Here is a 24,359-nt window from a genome sequence, read left to right as displayed (position 1 = left end):
GCTAGAATTATGTTGATGCTGTGTCCGGAGAAAGACAATAGACGTCTACTTAAGCTACAAACAAAGATGTACAGAAATCAACAGCAGACTCGATTGCTTAGTTCTCACAAATGGGTCATCATACACTGCATCATAGGTTACACATCTCTCCACAAAGAGGGATCGGTTGCTAGCTAGAGTTACACAGAGTACAACAGCAAGCGAAATCACACGAGCTTGCTCCACTGTTCTGGCACTGAAGCTCCAAACACCTGGGCCAGCGCTAGCTTCTGCCTCTTGTTCACCCGGCAGAACTCTTGGCCCCCGCACGTGTCGCCATTCAACAGCCTGCGCCCGTCCTCTACCGCTTTCCTTCTCAGGGAGCACAGCAGTGCCGACGCTTCAGCTACATCATCGCCTTCACCGTCGGCTTCATCCGCTCCCCAGTCTAACTCATCATCAGTCATGCCTTTCCATGCATCCTGTGCCTTCTCGGCGCCGACCTCAGCGCCCAGATCCATCGCGCCGAGGCCCTCGCTTATGCTGCCCGGCGCTCGACCGTTGACCCCTCCTTCCCTCTCTCGCGTTGTCTCTCGCGCCGCCGCCCCCGCTCCTCTGTCCCCTCTAGCTCCTCTTCCGCCCAAGCCGCGCCGGGCAGTGAACAATACGATGATGCAATGAACAATACGATGATGCAATGAACAATAGGTGTTCTTGATAATGCTAACGTCGGTCAGCAGGTAGGCATGCTCTTTATGTAAAATTAATTTCCTTAGCAGAGGAACCATAACTTCTATCTATACTTGCTACAAAAATAATACTGCACTGCCATGTCATGTAAAAAGGAAATACACCAACTACTATCTATGCTTGCATTTGAGAAAAAAAAACTTCTATCTATGCTTGCTACAGAACGGTAGCAGAAGTTATTTTCACATATAACCATCAGTCTACATAAACGCATAGTAAGTTTCAAAATGCTAAGCTATAACAAAAATAGATGAGTAGAGGTACGCAATAGGCTACAACCAAAACACAAGAGATAGTAGACATAGACATATAATCAATGGAACTAAGTAAAGATCAGGGAGAATTATCTATGTGAGCCATTCATGACACACAAGGGCCGTTCACATCTCATAGTTCTAATTGGAATATAGAGGCTAAAACCTGCAAGCTTTACAGCCTATATAGATTCAGGGGTGTGAAATTTTATCAACTTCTTGATTGTAAGGACATTTTTTTATATAAAGATTCAGAGCCTATTATATTGATGCTACATCCAGACTTGGTAAGGGGAGTAGTGCCACCTAATGCAAGGACTAATTGAGCATAGCAGCTCCCTGTCTCATGCCATTAGAACCAGGGGCGAAGCCAGAGATTACAGCCACCGGGGTCCTCATCATTTTTTGACGGGGTCATCAACACTAAAAGCAGTAATGAACAGTAGTTTTACATAGGATTACTAAAATTTCGTCGGGGTCGCCGGACCCCAGTGGCTAGCTGTAGCTCCGCCACTGATTAGAACCGAGTTGCATTAATATGTTTATATGTGCAGGGTGTTTTTGTAGCACAACGAAAACCATCAACCATGATTGAAATATGTTTTTGCTTGGTTCTAGTAGCCACTGCGTTTCTAGATACATGACAAACATTCTTACACAGTGTAAGAAAAATATCAAGGTTTTCATTTGGCTGAAAAAACATCTGAATCTAATAGAACGAAAAGTAATGAAAAATGTGAGTGTGATTCCAAGTTGCCCATTCCATCCTTGCAGATGCTATTCAAAAGGAGCATGGTGTGCTGCAATGTTGTCAGTAATTGCTTCTTCTAAAACCATAAAAGGGGCAATAACTTGAATTAAAATGACAATTCATTCTATGCACAACTGACTCGTACTTTTTACATTTTAACCTTTTTTAAAAATAAATTTCACATTTAGACCTTTAAAAAAACTATTCTCAATTTTGAACTATAAAAGTCGGCGCCATGTCTCGTGGCACCGAGCTAGCACCTCAACGCGTGAGTCGTGGCGCCGAGGTCTGAACCCATCATCGGAGCTTGCGCCTACGTGGCAGCCTGCTCGGCGCCACCTACCAAAGCGCCGACCTCAGCGCCCAGATCCATCGCGCCGAGGCCCTCGCTTATGCTGCCCGGCGCTCGACCGTTACCCCTCCTTCCCTCTCTCGCGTTGTCTCTCGCGCCGCCGCCCCCGCTCCTCTGTCCCCTCTCGCTCCTCCTCCGCCCAAGCCGCGCCGCGCCCGAAGCCAGGCCGCACGCCCGCACCAAACCCTAGCCCCCGGGCCTCCCGGGCCCTTGCCGCGAGATGCTCCGCCCCCTGCCCCCTGATCCTCCTCCTCTGCGGTCGCCGCCGCTCCTTGCCTGCCCGCCGATACGGGCCGCTACGGTCCCTTCCCTACCGCCGCCGGCCATGGCGGGGGCTGCCTACCGCTGCCGATTATCGCGGCCGAGGGCGCGCTAGCTGTCGTCGACGGTGCCATTGCGACCGCCGCCTTCGTTCAGGTGTGTTTGTTCGATCTGGTGTCGTGTGGTTTTTGGTCTGCTACTCTGCTTGTGATTGGTGGCCGACCTAGGAAGTAGAGGAATGACATGAATGTTTGTTGTTTGGTGGATCAGGATTAGGAGCGAAGGAGCACGGGGCATCTCTACGACTCTACCTGATAATTTTGCTTGTTTCAGTTGAAACAGGATAAGTTGGGTGCATGGATGTGGATTTGTTCTCATGGGTATGTTGCCCTGGAAGTATTAATTTGACATCGTTTTTCTACTGTTATTCACTTCTGTTACAAGACCTTTTCTCTTCCATCATTTCCTGAGACCTAAGAGATGCCTTTTCTCATTATTTTGCAGCTAGCCCACAGATATTGCTTCTTGCTTCTTTTCAAATGCTACTGTCATTCTGGTAAGTCAGTGAACATAGTTGTGTGTTATCCCAGTGCATGTATAGTTGTGTGTTAAGCTTGATCGATTTCTTTGAAAGGTGCAGACATAGCACAGATACCCAAGAAAAATTGTAATGATCAGGCTGCCTGCTTCTAAATAAAACTAAGCTCTGACTCACATTGCAGCCGACTAGCTATGCTGCTGGGAGATGGCTCCAGTACCCAGCTCACAATGGCAGCCTCAACCACCAGGCAGCTGACTCCTGAAAGGCTGAAGACTACTTGAGTTGTGAACTCCAAATCTTTGGAATTATGTACATGTGAACTGCGACATGTAATTGAGATGTGAACTCAATATTTGTGCTAGGTCTTATGTGAACTCAGGATTTGTGCCAAGTTATATGTGAACTTAGTATTTGTGAAGTAAAATTTCAGGCAACAGCTTTTGTGCTAAGATATTGCATAACATTGTAAAGTGCCAATTTCAGATAACAGCATTTTCATTGAAAGAGAGTCACAATTACATTCAGAACCAGATATTACATTGTTAAAATCTAGAACCTGCATTCCTGTTACATCCACAGCTCGCAGCACTAATACACGAAAAAACACTACAACTACAATGACAATGCTGATCACCACTGGAGCCTGAACCAAATTAATTAATTTGTCCATCTTTCTTCCATCACAGAAAATGGTCATCCTCTGGAAACCTGAGCCATCAATAAAATTGGGAACACCATTGCGATTAGCTTCTGCAAATTGCAATCCAGTTGCAACAGGGGCACCTACACTCAGTTGTTGCTCCTTTGCCGCGAGTACCAACTTGTATTCTCAAACCACTTGAGGAAACCACATCTGTCCGACACCTACAACCAGGAATTCTTGGAGCCGTGAGTCCTTCCTCAAAGTACCACGAAATTGAAATAAGTAGCAAAAATCACTAACATGTGATTCATATCTTATTCATTATTTGAAGAACACTAGACCATTTGAAGAAATTTGCAGACTACACATCAGTCAGCAAATGATAGCTACGCCACATCAGTCAGCAGACCCTGTATGTCAGCCAAGAAAAAGCACATCCCAAAGCTCATATAACCAACTACTAGCGGAAGAAGGATACTGTGAGGAAATAAAATGCCCAGAAAAATTGGGCGTCCTAGCCACAATTAGTAACTGAATACCCGACTTGTCCTGTGTTTTCGCATCGATCGATGAGTTGTAATGGACAGGCTTCTTGTTCCAACCATGAACATGCCCTGAGCTGCAATGGAAGCTGCATTATATTCCAATAACTATGATTAGAAAGAAGCAACTATCTATTTAAATTCACACCTCTTATATAAGTCATGTTGAGGGCACAAACAAATAGTTGTTACATTGCAGTAGAGAACTAACTGCATGTCATGCAATCATATGAGACCAAATGAATATCAACCTTAACATGTTGATATCCAAATTGTAACCAGAACCTTATTATTTATGGCCTACGCCCAATTTAGCAATTCTTTTACATCGTTTTCCTGCATGGTTAGCTATTCTACAAGTATGCCATGTTCCTTACTCTGTCATACAGGGTCTTTCCAGTTATATACATCTGGTAGCACCTCTGATGGCCATGTTCTCTATAAAACGAATTTCATGTTCATGGCTGCTGACAAACTTCGTCTGGTTTGTACAATATTACTTTCATCAGTTCATATCCATGGAGGAGAATATATCTATGTCGATATATAAAAGGCACACTTACAAGTTCCTTTGACAGAATATTCAGAAATCTATCAATTTTTGTGTGACAGACCCGCCGAGTTAAAACACTTAATTAAGCGTAACCGCCATCATCTGAACGCATCAGGCGCATTAGCTTAATTAAGTGTAACTTGACAGGCTGCTTTCAATCCACAGGCCGACTGAAACACTCCAGAAGTCTCGCACGAAGACGAGCGCAGAAGGTACCAGCATGATACAATCTTACAAAAATAGCAAAATATATTAAGACTTTTACAAACAGCTTTAAATTTAAAATTTACAAAAGAAATGACAGCACGGAAGAGAATCTAACTTACAGAGCATTTTTACTAAAGAATAAATAAAACAAACTAAATAATTTGAGAACTGCCGAGACGTGAAGATAAGGCGCCACATCGAGCCCACCGATGGGAAACCTAGTTAGCTCCTATACTTCAAACAGGGTAAACAACAAACCCTGAGCAACTAATACTCAGCAAGACTTACCCGACCAGTGGGTATAACTTAGCCCACATATCTAGACATGCAAGGGTTTTGGCTGGTGGTTTATTTTGCAGAAAAGTGACTAAAGAAATTCCTTACTTTCAGTATTTTAGCTGCGGATTCTATTCAAATTAACTCTATTCTAATATTTGCATGGATCAACTATAGCAGATATGGTGGTGCAATCAATAATAATTCAAGGTGTTCATCATCATATGTATATAAATATACTCATCATCTCGATATAACACTACGCTGCGACGCAGTGACCAAGGTGCTCATATCCGAGAGCGATTGACGGCGAATCGATTCGATTTAACCTTGCAAGGTGGACCTAACCAACACGGCACGCGTATGCCCCGTCGGACCACACGCACCAACCATTCCCCTCCCCGCCTCGAACTACAGAACCACCCCACCTTCATATAGTCAGCCGAGCTCAATGTGAGGCCACCAAAAGTAAACATATGCATCCCGTTTCTCCGCGACTACTCGACTCGCCCTACGGGGTGGTGATGCAGTTCTGTACTTTCGAAGCGAGGCAGTACTAGGCTTACCGGTTTCGACTACCTCTTACTCCCGGCATGCGGTTAGTACGGTTCAAACATGATCAGCAGGGCCAACAACGGCTCGGTCCTTAACCGACATAGGCGGAACTACACCTCTCCCGCCCGGTCTCATATTTTATTCTTTCTTTCATTCCAAGACTTTCATCCATATTTAGTAACTCAGATCTGGAAACATAAACTATCATATATCTCGTGAGTAACCAAGAATTACTCGACTTCTACCGAACCCTATCTAGCATAGCATTTCTATCGTCCTATACATACTAGTACAACTCAAGGGAACCTAGGGTTCATGCAACTAGGGTTTCAAACAACTCCTAAACATAATACACAAGTAATAAATATATATCTAGGTGTCATAATTTAAATTAATAGGATGTGCACCGGGGCTCGCCTGAGGGTAACACTAAGTCAGTGTTAATGCTATCAAGGTCTTGGGCCCTTCCGACCTTGGGCCGGGTCTTCAGTTGCGCTAGCTGTTCCTTCTCTCTTTAGGATACATCCATCAAACACCGTCTTGGGGTTCGGCTCCAACATCGCGTGCTTCACGCTCACGCACTGTACATCTAGCGCATCTACATGAGATGCATATGACCTGAGAATGCAAATATGACATACAACAACAACTTAACAAGTACCGAGTATAAACACTACTAATTTGTACCATTTATACTTAACATTCCAAATGCAACCCGGAATATCCGGATTACTATCCGGAGTATCCAGACTCCGAAGTCCGGAGTTTCCGGGCCTATACCCGGAGTTTCCCCCAGAGTGTCCCAAACCCGGAGTATCCGGGCTTATACCCGGAGTTTCACCGGGAGTGTTCAAAACCCAGAGTATCCGGGCTTATACCCGGAGTCTCCGGGCTTGACAGCATTTTTTCCCCAAAAACTGAAATCTTGATTTTTGGCAAAACCACCCCACCAAATTTGAAACCCTCTTGAATCCTAGTTGAAGGATGCATATAGAGTTGATTGACCAAAAGAAATCACTTAGAACCTCCTAGAAACATAGATCGGGGCGGCACGAGTTGAATACCTAGGATGAGCTTTTCTTGAATGAAGAACTTGAAATCCAAAGCCTCCCCGAGGAGGAGCACATGGGGGAAAGGTTCTCCACGCCGATTGAAGCTTCCTTAGCCTTGGAATCAAGTGGAGAGGGTGGATTTGCACTCTAGGGCACTAGAGAGAGAGGGGGAGCTCATGAGGGAGAGGGAGAGCTCATGAGGGAGAGGGAGAGAGTGCACGTGAGGGGGAGAGGGAGAGTGAGCTGTGAGGGAGAGAGAGAGTGTGAGATCTCTGTTTTAATGATTGTGGGGCCCAGAGGACAAAAAATTACATGAACTAGGAACTCCATGTCCGGAGTATCCGGGCCTACGGCCGGAGTATCCGGGCAGGGTGTTACAATCCTACCCCCTTAAAGAAATCTCGTCCCGAGATTTAAAAGAAAAGCAAGGGTCAAATATTGACCTCTAGGAATTGTATCGGACTCATGAAAGTTGGACATTTTTAAAAGAAACTAAGGAAATATTTGGAAGAAGAAAAATGCTTCAAGTCACCTGCATCAGACCAACAGGGAACAGAACACCGGAACACATCAAGTCGTTCAAGTGAAATACACGGAGAGACTCTCAATGGATATTGATTAGAAAAGATTACATCAAGGATGTCTTTCCACCTTTGGTTGGAAGCTGGAACCATGATTATACTAAGTGAGTTTCAAGGAGCTGCTGTAATAAACATAGAAAGGGCATCAAGGCAAGTTTCTGCTCAAGGACATTCTTGTTCAATATCGTTTATTAATTAGGTAATATGATGCAAGATGCACATGTTACTATGCAGGTCAATGGCTATGATCCTCAGAAATTCAAACATCAAACAACCCGTTAGCACACTCTCCGAGAGCCTACCCCCTTAAAGAACAAAGGCAGAAGAAATAAATTCCAAATATTGCACAAAAAGGAATGATGGTGTAGTTTCATCCACACGTACTTAAGCACCGGCGCGCTCCCAGGAGCACAATCGCGTGGCGGCCGCACACACGAGGCCCTAGGTCCCGTCGCGGCACTATAAGTCATGGGCAAATCTCCACCACATAAGATCCCATAATAACACCCCGAATAACACAAATGGACCGGAAGAGATTAAGTAAGCGGAAAGCAGCCAGAAAACATGTTCAAAAGTACGAACACATATAGTCAGCCAAACTACCACCAATGTTTCCCTAACCTTGTATGGCCCAATGCAATGTGATGTGATGTGATGCAATAATGTGGTTGCTATGCAACAAACATGCGACCTTATTCATGTATGACGACTATACTCACGCATGATGACAACAATGAATGAAATCAAGTTTTTAATTTATTTATATTTATTTGAGCAAGAATGCAAACGGTCCACATAAGATATAGGAATCAAGGTGAGTAAAAATTAAACAATATCAATGCTAGAAGAACAACCGGATGTTCTTAGTCGTCAAGGATGACCGGGATGAATTATCTTGGAGCATTTGAAGGTATGGCCCAACGATGAGGATATACGGTTTCAAATTACCGTTGACCAAGAGTAGGAAACATTATCATCCGGATAAAAGGAAATGGTAATTGAGCCACTAATGAGTTATCGATAGCTGGTTATGAATTTGGAGGTCAGACTAAGATAGTCAACCAAGGATATCGCCTAAAGATCACATCCTTATTTCGACCCTCAAGGATAATAGCAATCGACCAGAAGACTTCATCCTCAGAGACAAGAAACACAGACCAACACCAAACTCGTATCTTTGAATTTTAGTTGTTTAAACGCGAAGATAGGTTTTGCTCAATTACAGCGCACTAATCTTCCTATTTTTCTAACCACATTAGGTTCGACATCATCAAAAGTGAAACGTGCACAGCGCACCGAAACTCATGCGGAGATACTAATAAATATCCAAAACAAAATAACATGTATGATATGATGCACGCATGACCTATACGTTCTCACAAAAATAAATTTTTGCCAATCAATCCATGGCAATATACGAAGACCATTCGGTGGCACAATACGTACTCTCACTATATACACTAGCAGTCTACTATGAACTTTTCCTACGTAAGAGGGGTTAGTGCACCTGCAGAAAAATCACAATATATATATCTATTCATAACTACTACATGGCTAGAAGTTAGTTGATATTATATATATATATATAGCCACCTGACATATCCTATGCTATATAGGGATTACGATCTAATCTCTCCTAATCCCTTAATCGCAAATCAATGTAGATTTCTGAAATTCATTTTTAGTCTTGAAAACACCAAAAATAATATTGCTGGTACCCCCTGGTGCATTTCAGCTCTGATACCAGCTGTGATAGACCCGCCGAGTTAAAACACTTAATTAAGCGTAACCGCCATCATCTGAACGCATCAGGCGCATTAGCTTAATTAAGTGTAACTTGACATGCTGCTTTCAACCCATAGGCCGACCGAAATACAACAGAAGTCTCGCATGAAGGCGAGCGCATAAGGTACTAGCACGATATAATCTTACAAAAATAGCAAAATATATTAAGACTTTTACAAACAGCTTTAAATTTAAAATTTACAAAAAAATGATAGCACGGAAGAGAATCTAACTTACAGAGTATTTTTACTAAAGAATAAATAAAACAAACTAAATAATTCGAGAACTACCGAGATGTGAAGATAAGGCGCCACATCGAGCCCACCGATGGGAAACCTAGTTAGCTCCTATACCTGAAACAAAATAAACAACAAACCCTGAGCAACTAATACTCAGCAAGACTTACCCGACCAGTGAGTATAACTTAGCCCACATATCTAGACATGCAAGGCTTTTGGCTGGTGGTTTATTTTGCAGAAAAGCGACTAAAGAAATTCCTTACTTTCAGTATTTTAGCTTCGGATTCTATTAAAATTAACTCTATTCTAATATTTGCATGGATCAACTATAGCAGACATGGTGGTGCAATCAACAATAATTCAAATAGACCAAATCGTATAATTTTTTGTAGTAACAATCAGTGTTTCTGATGAGTTGCCCTGCTTGAAAATTTCGTAGTAGCGATGATGATGATGATTGCGGACTCGTTAAACTAACATACGAAACACTGCAATTGTCAGGGGACTTCGTATGGAGCTTTGCTGCCGCTTGTTTCCCGTGGCCAGACCCAAAATTCCCCCTTTTCGCACCCAAATTATGGAGATGTTAATTATCAGGTGCCTGGAAAATTAGTCTATCTCTCAGGCAACAATTCACGACCGTCGGATCCACATTGAATCACTCCGTTCGGCTTGTCTTATTTTAGCTTCTTTCGACTTTATTTTGATTTATTCTCTCTCAAATAATACTATTGAACCTGCCGAAATCTGCCAGCCAAACACAGCAGGCTCACAGCAGTTTCTCGTCGTCAGCTCGCCTCGGCTCGTCGCCTCCGCCTACCGCCCGCCTTATTTTTAGAATAGACAGGCGCAAAAAACGCCCTGCCCCACTTCATCCATTAGACAAAACAGAGCAATAATTGTTTGTGTAGCAGTTTAGCGCAAACTAAACAAGTAGCAGCAAACCTAGGAAAAGAAACAACGCCTACAGACACTGGAACAACACCAGGCAGCTAAAGCAGTTAAACGCAAAGAACAGAACGACTCTGGAAACGGTAGATACACTTCAACACAAGGAGCCCAGCTTGACAGCAACAAGCAGGCAACAAGGGATCAGACTTCAGCAGAGTCCAGCTTCTTGGGGCCAGTTTGAGCTTCTTCATACGCCAATTGCCAAGGGGGTCCTGAGACGATCCGCCAACAAGCTGCACCATTGGTTGATATCCTCCTCCATAGATGTTGGACACATGATCATCCACTCTTTCATGATGCTCCAGAGCTTCCCAAGCACCAGTTTGATGCTTGACCACTGTTGACCACGAAAGACAAAAACATTTCTAATTAGCCATAAGCACCAAACCACTCCTGCAGAGATTGTGTTTGTGGTTTTGTATTTTTTTTCACATCAATCCATTTACTAGCCATGTCAAAGTAAGAGTTTATAGTGGAACCATTAAACTCAGACAAGCAAGCCCACATCTGCTTGGCGACAATACAGTCAAAAAACAAGTGATGAACTGAGTCTTTTTCACCACAAAATTGACATTCCAACGGTTTATGAATTCCTCTTGCTGCCAAATTATCAACTGTCATCAATTTGTTGTTGGATAAAAGCCAAAGGAACACATGAATCTTTGGGGGAACAATGACTTTCCAAACAGCAGGGACATAAAACAGGTTGCACCTCTCTGAAGTTTATGATTGCATAAAGGGAGTTAGTAGAATAAACTCCATTACTATTGTATACCCAAACTAAGGCATCGCCTCCAGGTTTATAAACCACACTCTTAACTATTCCTTCTAACTCAAACCAAGTTTCAAGCATTTCATCATCAAAGGTTCTTCTGAAGGTCAACTTAACCTCCTGGCCATCCCAGATATCAGCCAACCTACTCCCCATTTGATTACAGATAACATAAAGGTCCCAGAATTGGACAGAAAGGGGAGAGTTGCCAAACCATGTATCCTCCCAAAATCTAATCGATCTGCATGCCATCTCCCACACTCCATTTATAACCGAATTTCAGAGCTTTTATAGACTCCAAAATCCCCTTCCAGAAAGTGGAAGATTGAGTAGTCGGCACACAGAAGATATTGGGTGCATTCCTCATATATTTTCTCTTAATTACAGAATGCCAGAGCTTCCCCTCATCCTTTATAAATCTTTTAATCCAGGAACCCAAAAGAGCTAGATTCATATCGCTTAAATCAGGTATCCCCAGGCCTCCAGCCTCTTTCTTCATACTAACTGACTGCCAATTAGCTAGGTGAATTTTCCCATGCCCTTCATAGTCATTACAGAGGCAGTTAGCCATATGAGAGTTGATGAGTTTTAGTGCCCATTTAGGAAATTTAAAAAAGGACATTAGGTCTAGCAAGGCAGGTTTTGATCAGCACAATTCTGCCAGCATAGGAAAGTAGTTTCCCTCTCCAACCAGCTATTCTTTTGAGAATCTTATCTATTAAAGGTTGGATATCTTCTCTTTTAAGTTTCTCATAATGCAGAGGTATACCTAGGTAATTTATAGGGAAAGTCCCTTCAGGACACCCCAAAATCTCTACCATCCCTCCTCTTTCCTGCTCATTCACATTCATAGGTATTTATTTCACTTTTATGGTAGTTAATGCGCACGCCAGACATCCATTCAAAGCATGTCAGCACCCATTTCAGGTTTTTGACTACCTCTTCTTTGCAATCCAAGAAGAGAATGGTGTCATCTGCATATTGCAGACTTGCCACAACATTTTCCACCAAATCAGTCCCTAAACCTTTAATCAGGCTTGCAGCCACTGCTTTTTTAAGCATTCTGGTAAGGATGTCTACAACTAGGTTGAACATAATGGGGGAGAGGGGATCCCCCTGCCTGAGCCCTTTTCCTGTTTCAAAAGTGGACCCCTCAGTTTGGTTAACAGTAATGCTGACAGAGCCATTCATCAAAATCATTTTGATCCACTTAATCAATCTGGGGCAGAAACCTCTCCTTTCAAGGATATCAAGCAGAAAGGACCAATTAACTTTGTCATAAGCTTTTTCATAATCTAACTTGAGTACAGCCTGCCTTCTCCAGCCCTTGCGGCGTCCCCGCCGCCGGGCTGCACGCCACTGCCCCCGCCACCCTAATCCCGCGGCAATATACCAATTCTTGTCAGCTGCTGTGGAACATCTCTTTGAGAATGGTTTATTTGTTCCTGATGCCATAGTCGGAACTGACAATGCAACCTTGCGAATCTTGTCAAACATGTAAGTTGCAAGGGGTGCTTACCTGATTTGGATGAATATTGTGTGCACACTGTTCACAGGTCAATAATTAGGCCTTGTTTAGATCCTAAATTTTTTTTGGCAAAAACATCACATCGAATGTTTAGATCCATGCATGAAGGATTAAATATGGATTTTAAAATAAAACCAATTGCATAGTTGGGTTGTAAATCGTGAGGCGAATCTAATGAGCCTACTTAATCCATGATTTGTAACAATGATGCTACAGTAACCATCTGCTAATTATTTATTAATCATAGATTAATTATCATCATTAGATTCGTCTTGCGATTTACAACTCATCCGTGAAAAAAGTTTTGTAAATAGATTTTTTAGTACTCCGAAATAGCAAGATTCTGTTCCAAAAAATTTTCGCCAAAAGAACTAAACAAGGCCTTAGTGTATTGGATGTACCCCCAAAAAAAAGAGAAAGAAATGAGCCTAGAAGCATGTAAATGGAAATTGAAATGTCTACCTTTTGTTATCACATCATAGGCTATAGTAAATGCACCAAACTTAATATTAACTGAAGCAGAGTATTGCCTCATAGTCAAGAGACTTAGAAGCCAGAGATTGCAAAAAACTTCTCATATCAATGATTCATACCATACTTTTTATAGTTCTATCAGGTTGGATTCTATAAGAGAAAAACTCACTTTAAAAGAAAAAGCTTCTAAAAATTGCTTTGAAGAATTCTGAGGGGGATATTCCAGATTCACTGGGTGAGCTGCTGTTTATTATAGGAGCTGCAATTGCAGTTCCATGTGGTAGAAATCCTGTCATTGTTCATGGATAACAATGATGCAATTTGCTAGTGACCCAAAGGTAGAATGATAGAGAGAGGGAGAGAGATCCACAGAAATACTATGCATAATGCTAGCCTTTTTTGGGGTGGACAAATGCTAGCAATTTGCTGTTGAAAAATAGGATTGATAGGTATACGTTTCAGATCCAGTGCTGCTCAGTGTACCTCGTTTTCAGACCGGCTTCAATTATAACTGCGTCGCAACGCTTAGCTAGTTTCCTATATAGTTTGAATCACAACTTGTGCAGTTTCCATCACTGCGGCCAACAGTGTGCAGCCCAACTGAATGTGGCGGTCTGGGCGTGCTTGATCTGAAACTTGCCAACATTGCGCTCCAAACCCGGTGGCTTTGGCTCCAGAGGAATGACCAGAACAGGGCTTGGTCGGCACTTGGAATCCATGTGAGCCAAGTAGTGGAGAGTTTTTTCCGTGCTTCGACGGTGGCAGTTGTGGGCAATGGTGCAAACGTCAAGTTCTGGTTGGATAGCTGGATTAATGGCCTGGGGGTTCCTTGCTTGGCACCACATCTACTCGTCCAAGGCCTTCTCTCGCAGCGCTGGATGCATGATGTCACAGGTACCCTCCTCACCCAACCGGCAACCCAATAGTTATTACAACTCAACGTCATACTGCAAAACATCCAACTCGGAGAAGGGGCGGACAGATTCGTTTGGCGGTGGACCGCGCACGGAGAGTACACTGCACGCTCCGCCTATCGTGCTCTACATCTGGGTGCCCCCGTCATGGATGGTGCCAAGCTGGTAGGCCGAAATCCCGCTGCCACCCAAGCTCCGCCGCCGCCGCCGGAAATCCCAAAATCGGAGCTCCGGCGTCGCCACCCAAGCAATGCCGCCGCCCCCTAGCTACCTCCTTCCAACGTGTTGCAGATCTGCAACCTAGCCCCCTCCCCAATCTCTAGCCGAGAAAATTGTATATTTGGGACTCTAAACATTGTGCTTTGCAGTTTTTCCATTCCAAACATCGACTTCGTAAAAATAGGACTCCAAACATTATGCACTTGATTATACTGCCATTTGGGTTGTATTCCCTCTTTTCTTTTTTTCTTTTCATATATTTGGTAGGGTGAAATGTCCATTTTGCCCATCTATAATTGCATGTGATGTGGACTGAGATCAGACGGAGAAGCTTTGCCGCCGTACATCTGTTCTCCATCGCTACTGAGATCTCATCGCTACGGGCTGCTCGTTCGACCGCCGCATACTGCCCCACCACCGGCCGCCGCTGACCGCCAGCGTCCTGCCCTTGACGCATGTGCTCCATGGCCGCGCCTGCCGTGCCCGTGGGCGGCGGCGCTTTGGCTGCGGCCGGCGGTGATCTGGCCGCGGCCGGCAGGGCCAAGGGCCGCGGCGCTCGGCCCGTGCCTGCATGCACAATACGCAGCTTGCCTGCTAGGGGCAGCGCCGGTCATCCTAGTGGCCTGCTGCACGCCCACGGCAGCAGCAGCCTGCCTGCCTGCTTGCCGGAGCGGCGGCGCCCACGCCAGCGGCAACAGGGTGCCTGCCTGCCTGCCAGAGGCAGCGGCGGGTCAAGCAGCCAGCCTGCTGCTAGGCAGGGGCCGGCGGCAGTGCTTGCCCCGGCGATGGCGGCGGCGGCCGACTGTGCCCGTGAAAGCTCGGCTTCTAAATCTATGCAGAAGTGAGGAAGGGCAAAAGGGATAATTCACCATACTAAATACATGAAAAGAAAAAAGAAAAGAGGAAAAATACCCCAAATGACAGTATAATCAAGTGCCTAATGTTTGGAGTCCCGTTTTTATGAAGCCGATGTTTGGAATGGCAAAACTGCGAAGCGCAATGTTTGGAGTCTTAAATATGCAATTTTCTCCTCTCTAGCCATCCCACCTGTTCCCCAATCTCTAGCCCCCCCATGTGTTCCCTAAATAACAACCAAAATTTCAGCAATATTAATTTGGGGTGAGATCTTGATTGCGCTCAGTTCTTACTTTTATAGGGAAAATGTGTTTTTCTCTAATTTATTGTGCTCTGTGTGCAGAAATTCGGAGAGGGGAAGCCTTTGTCTGACTGCTATCTACTTGGGCTCCCAACGGCGTCCTCAACTTTGACCAAGCTGCCATCTTCCCCTAAATCTTACTTATCACTGGTGATTTTTCTATCTCTTAGCTATCTTGCCTTACGTAACTGATAACGGTGATGCTCTTTGCCTCATGTTGAATTTGATACTTTTATCTGCTGCAAATTTATTTGCATACCGTGACACAGTTGGTATTGGATTGGAGAAACATTATGTTTTTCTCTCATGAGTCATGAGATAAATTACTTATCACTACTGACTGCTTGTTAAATTGGTATATAAAAAAATGTCAGGTTGCTTTGTTCGATGAATCGAATGGATTCTACTTGTTTTAGTGTGTCACACAATACTGCATATAGGCATTAGTGCTTTAGTAGGTCTGTTTTAGTATTTCCACAACATTATAGATAGACTTTAGTATTTTAGTAGGACTGTACTTATGGTTTGCTCATCATTCAAAATCCACTTTTGTACTATCTGTATATGAAAATCTCCTTTTGTTTGTCTGAATCAATTTGTGTTAGTCAAAAATGGCATTGCACCTTTTTCATTCATGATTTTCTTTCCTCTCTGATTTGTGACATGATTGATAAATTGTTTGTAACAGGTTTCTCACCGTTGATCAAGTTGGCTGGTGCTGCTTCTTGGAGAACTGTGAGCTGACCTCAAAGTCTTGGACAGATAAGGGTGGCTTCTCATAGCAGCTGGTTAGTCTGTCTATAACTTCTCATATAATTGGCAGATAAGATATGGCAGATCGAGGGTGGATGTATAGTGGTTGGAAGCGTGATAGGCCATCAATTGAGTGGGTTGGAAAAACAAAAGAGTTCTTGGATCATGCCTTCTCAATTCCTGAATTAGTTGAGTCTGATACAATTAAGTGTCCTTGTTCAATATGTCGGAATTATTTCAAGCAGAAAAGGCCTAGGATAGAGTTGCATTTGTGTCACAATGGATTTAGGGAAAATTACCAAATGTGGACAGCACATGGTGAGAGGCGTGAAAATCAGGACCATGAGAGTGGTCAAGAGTTAGAACATGAGGGATTTGGTGAGACAGATCGGATGGAGGATATGCTAGTGGACTTAGATGGTGAGCAACCACCATTAGTTGATGAAAGTCCAACTGGTTTTGCACAAGCCTTCTATAGTATGGTTGCAAGCGCAGATGAAAAAGTACATGAGCAAACCTTGCACTCTAGTCTCTCTGCTGTTGCTCGTCTATTGGCTATTAAATCACAATACAATCTCTCAGTGGCATGCTATGATGATATCATGGACCTTATGCATGAACTGCTCCCTTCTAAGTTCTAACTCTAGGTTTCCCAAGAATTTCTTCCATTCAAAAAAATTGCTAGAGGGTCTTGGTATGCCATATCAAAAAATTGATGTTTGTTATAATAATTGCATGCTATACTATAAAGGTAATAGTGACAAGGATAAGTGTGACATTTGTGAGACCCCTCGCTACAAGGATGGTTCAAATAAGATTCCTTGTAAAGTGTTGCGCTACTTGCCCATAACAAATAGGTTACAAAGGTTGTATTTACACGAGGGCACGGCAAAACTAATGCGTTCACACAAAGAAATTTGCTTCTCAAGCTCTGGAAAAATGCTGCATCCATATCATGGAGAGGCATTGTGGCAGAACCGCCTAAATTATCCCGGCTCAAGTGCGCAGGCCATCACCATAAAGGCAACATTAGCTTAAACGCACTTCAAACGGAACAATTTTTGGTCTGTCGGGTAACGTCCCGATACAACCACCGATTCTAGGATCGAACAAGCATACCCCGCACGAAGGCGAGTCCAGAGATATTACAACCACAAGTTTTGCATCACAGGTATAAAAGTTATTACAAACTAGTTCTAAAACATTATTACAAGTACAAACTTTAAATAGCAGTTATACAAACCATAACTTTAACTTCAGAGTTTGAAAGCAGCGGAAAGAGACAACGACGGCTACAACACGTCGCAAAAGTATACCAAGCTAGCCCAAGCAAGGTATCACTCGCCATGGTCATTGCCGGCCGAAGACGAATCCCACTCTACGGACCAGCCAGGAGGCAAAGAGCAGGGATAGGTCAAACTAGCGACCTGGTCCTCAAGACTCATACCTGAAAAAGGGTTTCAACAGCAAGGCTGAGTATTCTAATACTCAGCAAGACTTAACCGCCAACGGGTATATTTAACCCACTTTAGCTAGACGATGCAGGGTTTGTGAGGTTCTGGTTTTCCTTTTGCTGAAAAGCAATAAAGAGTATGTCCTTACTTTCAAGTTTTAGCTTTCAAGATTCTAGTTGATTAACCATTCTATGTAAGCAACTACTATCAAATCATGGTAGAAAACTAAGCAAACATCAAGATTGATAAATAATATTGTTGCTCTTATTACTCTGTGTGGCAAAGAGATCAAGCAGTCTCATTTCATCTTGAGAGGCGGACGATTCTGAATCGAAATTCAACCTTGCAAGGATAACCTAGCACACACGTCTGGAACACCGTCGGGTCATTCCCAAACAACCGTTGACCTTTCTTTCCGGCTTGTGGATAGGGTCACTCTCCCCGACTACAGGGCTCCAAGGTCCACCCGTGCCCGGTCCACCCTTGTCCCTTGAAGTCGTAGTGTTGATCAACAATAACATTTAAAAACCTATCTCTAAAGAGAGAGTGAAAGGTATATCCACTCCCCGGTCCAATCGGCTACTAGGCTTACCGCGTACCATATTTACGGCATGTGGCTAGTACTTTCAAAAACTTAACCACCGCTACCACACACCGCGACCTTAGCAAGTTCATCAACACAGACGGGGTCTCACATAAGGTCATGATGTCGATCACAACCCCGTCTGTCGTCCTTATATTGATAACAGAAAGGTAAACAATCAATTCCTATAAAACTCGCGAGTGACAGGCAATCACTCGACTTTTACCGGTCCTATAAGCTTAGCAAGTAGTCGAACTCAAATCTAGTATTCAGTACATAGGTTCCTAGGATCATGCATCTAGGGTTTCAATTCAAATCCTAAGAACTGTAAATGCACAAGTAAATAATAACAGTAAATGATAATAATTTGAAATATAGGTTATGTCCGGGGCTTGCCTTCTCGGTAGTCGCTAGCTAACACAGCCTGGGGTTCTTCCGAACTTTGGTTCGGGGCTTCAGTTAGTTCAGCTGCGTTCACCTGGACTTCTGGATCACCTCCGTCAGACTCCGGGATCAATTCGTACGTCCCGTCCGTCAACGTAGTCGTATCTATATGGAATGCAAAAGGTGACATAATTATAAACATACTCCTGTCATGGTAAAGTTGTAGGCTAACAACTGGCAAACAAGCATAACACATGGGCAATCATTTATAGAGTAGTTAACTAACAAACCTAACTACACAAGGCATCATGATCAACAGCACAAATGATGTTGACTACTCCATAAACAAGTGGGGGTGGTTTTCTATAACAAACAAAACATAGTTTGCTAATAAATTAACTACTCAGAGTACAAACAGTAATAAATTCTGCCAAAATTTCACTAAACAGAACATAAACAAAGTAATCGACCCTGTAAAAATCATGCCATAACATCTAACCATTTAATCAGAACAAATCAATCATTCAGACAGCACATAGAACAAACTTGAATTATACAGGTCAAATTAGAACAAAGAAGAAGCTCAAAATTTAACAGGAGATCCAAACAGAAATGAACTAGCTACTGTGAATTTTTCATGATTTTATCTACACAGAAATAATTATGATAAAATAAACAAAACAGAACAACAGATTAGCAAGATTCATTTATAGCTCCTGTTCTAATCATGAACTGAGGCTCAAACTTCCTGGACAAGCTAAGCTACTCAAGAAGAACATGCAGAAATATTTTCATGATTTATTACGAAAATAAACTAATTACCATAATTAAAGTCTACTAAACAAGGATTAAATCAATTAAATAGCTACAACATAGAACTGATCATGAAATATTTATAGCAAAACAAGTGTTACATGATTAAACTAACATAAAAGTTTCACTGCAAGACATGGCTTTATACAGTAGTTAAGAAAAAGATGAAATCAACTAATATTTATGCACTAGAAACACAAACCAAAATCTACAGCAAAAACTTGCAACTAAAGCCTAACATATTATGGTTCTACTGCATAGAGATCTTCAAGAGGATTTCAAAACATCAAGATTTGCTATTTTACGAATTTCCTATGAATTTATACTGAATTTCAAAGTTTACAACAAATCCTAACCAACAAGTCCCTGAAGGCACTATTCATATGTGTCTTGGGTTTGCAGACAGCCCCCTGGGCTTCTTCGAATTCCAACCCGAGGTCCTCGGCCGGGTCAGAGAGGGGAGGCGGGGTTTGACCGGACGTTTCCCGGCGAGCGGGTCACCGGCGGCGAGGGGATCGGGTGGGAAAGCAAGAGGGGGTCCAGGAGCACCTCTAGGTGGCTTCGGGGCGGCTCGTGGCGGCTTGTGGCAGCGGCTCCGCGTAACCCGGCGGTCGGCGGCGGTCGGCGTCAGCGGAGACGACGCTCCGGTGAAGGATTGGAGGGGGGAAAAGGGTGGGTGAGCCGCGCGGGACCAAGTAGGAGCTACTGGCGGGGTTAATTTGGGGCGGGGAAGGGCGGAGGAGTGGGTTCGACGGCGAGGGTGAGCTCGCCGGCGTTCTGCGGAGCGGCGGCGGCGGTCTGTGGCGTCTGGGCAGGGAAAGAGCGAGAGAGTGAGGGGAAAAGATCAAGGAGAGCCCCCTGATTCTGGTGCGCGCGAGAGAAAGGAGCGGCGGGCTCTGTCCTGGCCGGGCCACGGCGGCGGCAAGGTGGCAGCCGCGAGGAGCTTCTGGGCGGCGTGGCGAAGGGAGGGGAGGTCCAGCGCGAAGGAAGAGGGCGTCGAGGAGCTTCTATGCGACGCGTGGAAGCTAGCAGGCGGGAGGTGGCGCGGGAGGGCGGCCCAGAGCGGTGGGCGGGCGGCGCACGGCACCGGTGGCGAGAGAGAGCAGAGAGAGACAGACACGGGAAGAAGACAGGGACCTAAACGAAATTTCCAAAATTTCAGGGACCTATCTGTAAAACATTGATAACTATTAATCTAGGGCTCAAATGAAAAAGTGCCCAACATAAAAGTTGTTCAGTTTTTCAAGATCTACAACATTGATGTTGAGCAAAAATTTATTTGATCAAAGATTCAAGAGCTAAATTTGAAAACATAGAAGGGAATTTGAATTTAAAGGAAACTTGACTTTTTCAATGAAATTTCACTTCAAACTTGGGCTGATTTGAAAAGTTTCCTACCAAGCAATAAATGCACTGAATTTTTGCAAAAGCACCCTCCACAAAAGCTATAATTGCACATTCTATTCAATTAAACTACAGAAAGGACCTTGCATAAAATCATAATTACACATAGAACCTTTTACATTTACAAAAAGATCCTTTTCCTGCAATTCAAGCATATGAGGCATGATTTGGTTCTAATTACCCTAAATTGGCTATTTAAAAACCCGGGCCGTTACAGGCATGGAAGCAATTTGATGTTGATTTCCCAGACTTTGCAGATGATGCTAGGAATGTAAGATTGGGTTTCGCCACTGATGGTTTTACACCATATAGTGTGACTGCAGCCTCCTACTCTTGTTGGCCAGTATTTTGGGTTCCATACATGAAGCGTCCCCTCATGAGAGAAGACTTAAATGTGTTACAAACATCAGTCCCAGGAGGCTGATGACACATTTATTACATCAGATGGTTCATTACCGTACAACTCTACGCGGTAGTGAGTAGAGAAGCGTCACTATCGCGAGGATTACAATCCACACACACGCAATGATATTAAATACAAAAAGAAAGTCATCAGAGTCTTGCACCATGCGGTATCTCTTGCGGTTGACCCTAATCCACAGGCAAGGCTGGGTGCAGGACGGTACCCTACTCAACGTCGTCAGGTACAAAGTTCGGATCTTCTTCTGTAAAAATAAAGAATGGGGTGAGTACAAACGTACTCAGCAAGTCCAACCACACCCACGGAGGGGGAAATAACAGAATATAATGCACAGGGTAATTCAAGGATAAGTTTAAGGTTTGTTTTGCGGAAAACAATATTTTATGCAGGGGTTCATTTGATGGAAAGCATTTTCGAAAACCAGTTTTCTTGTACCGGGTAACACGAGGGGTTGATCCACACAGGATCCAGGTTTTAAGACTGCTACCGGACTCCTCATCCGCCGTAGCACACGGCACAACTGCCGGACACATTTCCAAAACAACTCACGCCAACCCATCCCACAATAAACACTAGTTATGTGACCACACCGTAACTCGCCCAGTACCTTGGGCACGACTATTCGAATAGATTTTTAACTCTGCAGAGGTGTGCAACTTTACCCACAAGCGGGGTACCGCAACTCGATCACCTTAGTGTCGGTGCAGATGCCAACAAAGCCATTACCCACCTTAGCTAGACCTGACTAGCCATCACCGGATGCACCAAGGGGTCATTGACCTATCACACAGAGGTTTTAACTGGGGCATAAGTCACACAGAGCTAATCCCTTCTCCTTGATCACCCGTTGCTCTCAGCTCTCCTGATGGCTATCAGACTAACTAGTGGGGTTTATGCTAAGCCGTTGCCCATACAACGGTCGAGTGGTTTGCACGATAGTGGAGTTAGGTGAGATGACACACCAACTCGGTCCTTAGTGGTGACAAGATGGATATCTCCCTTCCTTGCCCTGCCACACAGGCACGAGCACACCAAGCGGCAAATCACACAGAAATGCCATCCATCCCGTCTAGACTCATCTTTCGAAAATTCCACTTTTATCCCTTCCCACACACACACCCCTTTTCTTTATAAAAACAAGTTGTATTGTGTATAAGATCCTAAGTGTTCTAGCAGCGATTAACGTCCAAACAAAACACATTCAGACATTAATCTAGGTGGTCAAGGAATGGTTATAACAAATCAAGGGGTGGCTATCCAACTGTGTTTTTAGCAGGCAAAACATATGCAATTTTGTAAAACAAGCCAATAGGTTGTGTTTATAAAAACTAGGAAAAAAACATGCATCAAAGGATGGGATTGAACTTGCCGTCTTCGAAGCCTTCGGGGAGGTCCTGGTCGAAGCACTGTCCTTCGGGCTCGGAGTCGCGGAACTGGTCCTCGTTCGCTGGCTCGCAGTACTGCTCGTCAATGGGCTCTCCTTCGTTCACACCGTGGTCTACGATGCAAACAAACAAACACACAATCAAGAAAAAGAAATAAAAGTTTTATCGTTGAGCTCGAATCGGAAATAATTAAGATATGAAGTTCGGAGTAATATTGTTGAGCGATTTCCTAATGTCCTGGCCAAAACTATGACATGAGAGGCGTGGTAAAGTTTCAGATCGATTTGAGATTATTTGGTGCATGAAATGATAGGTTATATGGAGGTTTAGGGGTTAAACAAAGAGTTAGGGACCTATTTGTAATTAATCTCGAGAAGGCAGGGGCCTATTTATAATTTTTGGAAACATCTGGGTCATTCTGGAAAGGTCAGGGGTCTATTTAGAATTAAGTTTTTATGAGGGGAGGGTTTATTTTGAATTAGAATTGTTGAAAGGGTTTCTTTTGGAAAAAATCCAATAGGGTGGAGGGGCTCTTTAACAAATAGCAGAAAGGGGAGGGGGCTATGGGCTAATGTGCCCTGTCTTCTCCCTTTTCACCTCGCTGGGAAATAGGGGAGGGGCGGTGGCGCGTCGGAGGCGGCCCGATTCGGGCTCCCAGGGCGAAGGCGGCGGCCGGGAGGAGAGGGAAAAGAGAGAGGAGGAGGTGGGGTCCGATTGCTCTACCTATCTCGAGCTGGGGCGGAGCAGAGAGGTGGGGCGACGAGAGCAGGCGGCGGCGAGCGGAGGTGGCTGCGGCGGCGGTGCTGCAAGGCCGAGGAGGGGCGCGTGGGGGCTGAGCGGGTTCGTGGAGGGGCGGGGGTGCGCGGAGTGCCTATTTATAGGCGTGGAATGGCGGTGGCGAGGGGAGGACGCCGGTGGCCGGGCTCGGCGGCCATTAATGGCGCCCCGGCATCGCGGAGTGGCGTGGCGCGCGATTCGCGGCGTCGACGTGACGTTTCAGGCAGCGGCACGGCGAGCAAGAGGGAGGCGAGCACGTGGAGGTGGCAGCGGTGGCGTGGGGCTCGGTGAGTAGGGGGTGCTGTTGCTAAGCGACGGCGGCGCAGGGAGCGCACGTGGAGCAATGCGTGGGCGGGTCCGGAGCAGGGTGAGCGGGACCGGGGCGGCAGGAGTCACAATATAATCTTCCACCTGGTGTTTGTATGAGGCAGGAGTATATATATCTTGCTATGGTCATCCTGGACCGGAACACCCAGGAAAAAACCTAGGTGTGTTGCTGCAACCTATGGTAGATGAACTATTGGAGCTGTGGGATGGGGTAGATACATGGGATGCTTCCTTGAAGCAAAACTTTAGGATGAGGGCATCATACTTATGGTCCATACATGACTTTCCTGCATATGGTATATTTTCTGGATGGAGCACCCATGGGATTTTTGCATGTCCACAATGCATGTGTGATACTAATGCATATCGACTAAGTAAAGGTGGTAAGGCTAGTTGGTTTGACTGCCATAGGCGATTTCTTCCAATAGGACATCCCTTTCGAAACCAAGCAAATGCCTTCCGCAAGAACAAGGTAGTGCATGAAGGACCACCTAGGCGTTTAACTGGACAGGAGATTAAGGCCCAATTGTACAGACTGGTAGGTGATTCTGAAAAGTTTGGCAAAGAGCACAACTGGACACATATATGCCCCCTTTGGCAGCTTCCTTACTTTAGTAAATTGTTACTTCGGCACAACATCGATGTGATGCACAATGAAAAAAATATGGCTGAAGCTACTTGGAACACTTGCTTTGATGTATCAGAAAAGACTAAAGATAATGT

General features: G+C 44.3%; 2 long non-coding RNA genes across 3 annotated transcripts; one reads left to right on the top strand and one right to left on the bottom strand.

Annotated features, from left to right (window-relative positions):
- The first annotated feature begins 2,068 nt into the window (after nucleotides 1-2,068).
- Nucleotides 2,069-3,337, top strand: LOC120683937. Its single transcript, XR_005679016.1, has 4 exons — nucleotides 2,069-2,503; nucleotides 2,618-2,727; nucleotides 2,852-2,903; nucleotides 3,070-3,337. It is a non-coding gene; the product is annotated as an uncharacterized LOC120683937 (long non-coding RNA).
- A 28-nt stretch (nucleotides 3,338-3,365) lies between these two features.
- LOC120683842 lies at nucleotides 3,366-4,682 on the bottom strand. Of its 2 annotated transcripts, XR_005678974.1 has the most exons (3): nucleotides 4,637-4,682; nucleotides 3,832-4,554; nucleotides 3,366-3,752 (listed from the first exon to the last, which is right to left on the bottom strand). It is a non-coding gene; the product is annotated as an uncharacterized LOC120683842 (long non-coding RNA). The 2 variants fall into 2 exon arrangements; XR_005678964.1 differs by having other exon boundaries at nucleotides 3,832-4,676.
- Between the last annotated feature and the right edge of the window lie 19,677 nt (nucleotides 4,683-24,359).

Source organism: Panicum virgatum, chromosome 1K (genome assembly GCF_016808335.1).
Source record: "Panicum virgatum strain AP13 chromosome 1K, P.virgatum_v5, whole genome shotgun sequence".
Classification (NCBI taxonomy): Eukaryota; Viridiplantae; Streptophyta; class Magnoliopsida; order Poales; family Poaceae; genus Panicum; species Panicum virgatum.
The sequence above is the reverse complement of the archived record's forward strand: the minus strand, read 5'-3'. Positions and strand labels throughout refer to the sequence as shown.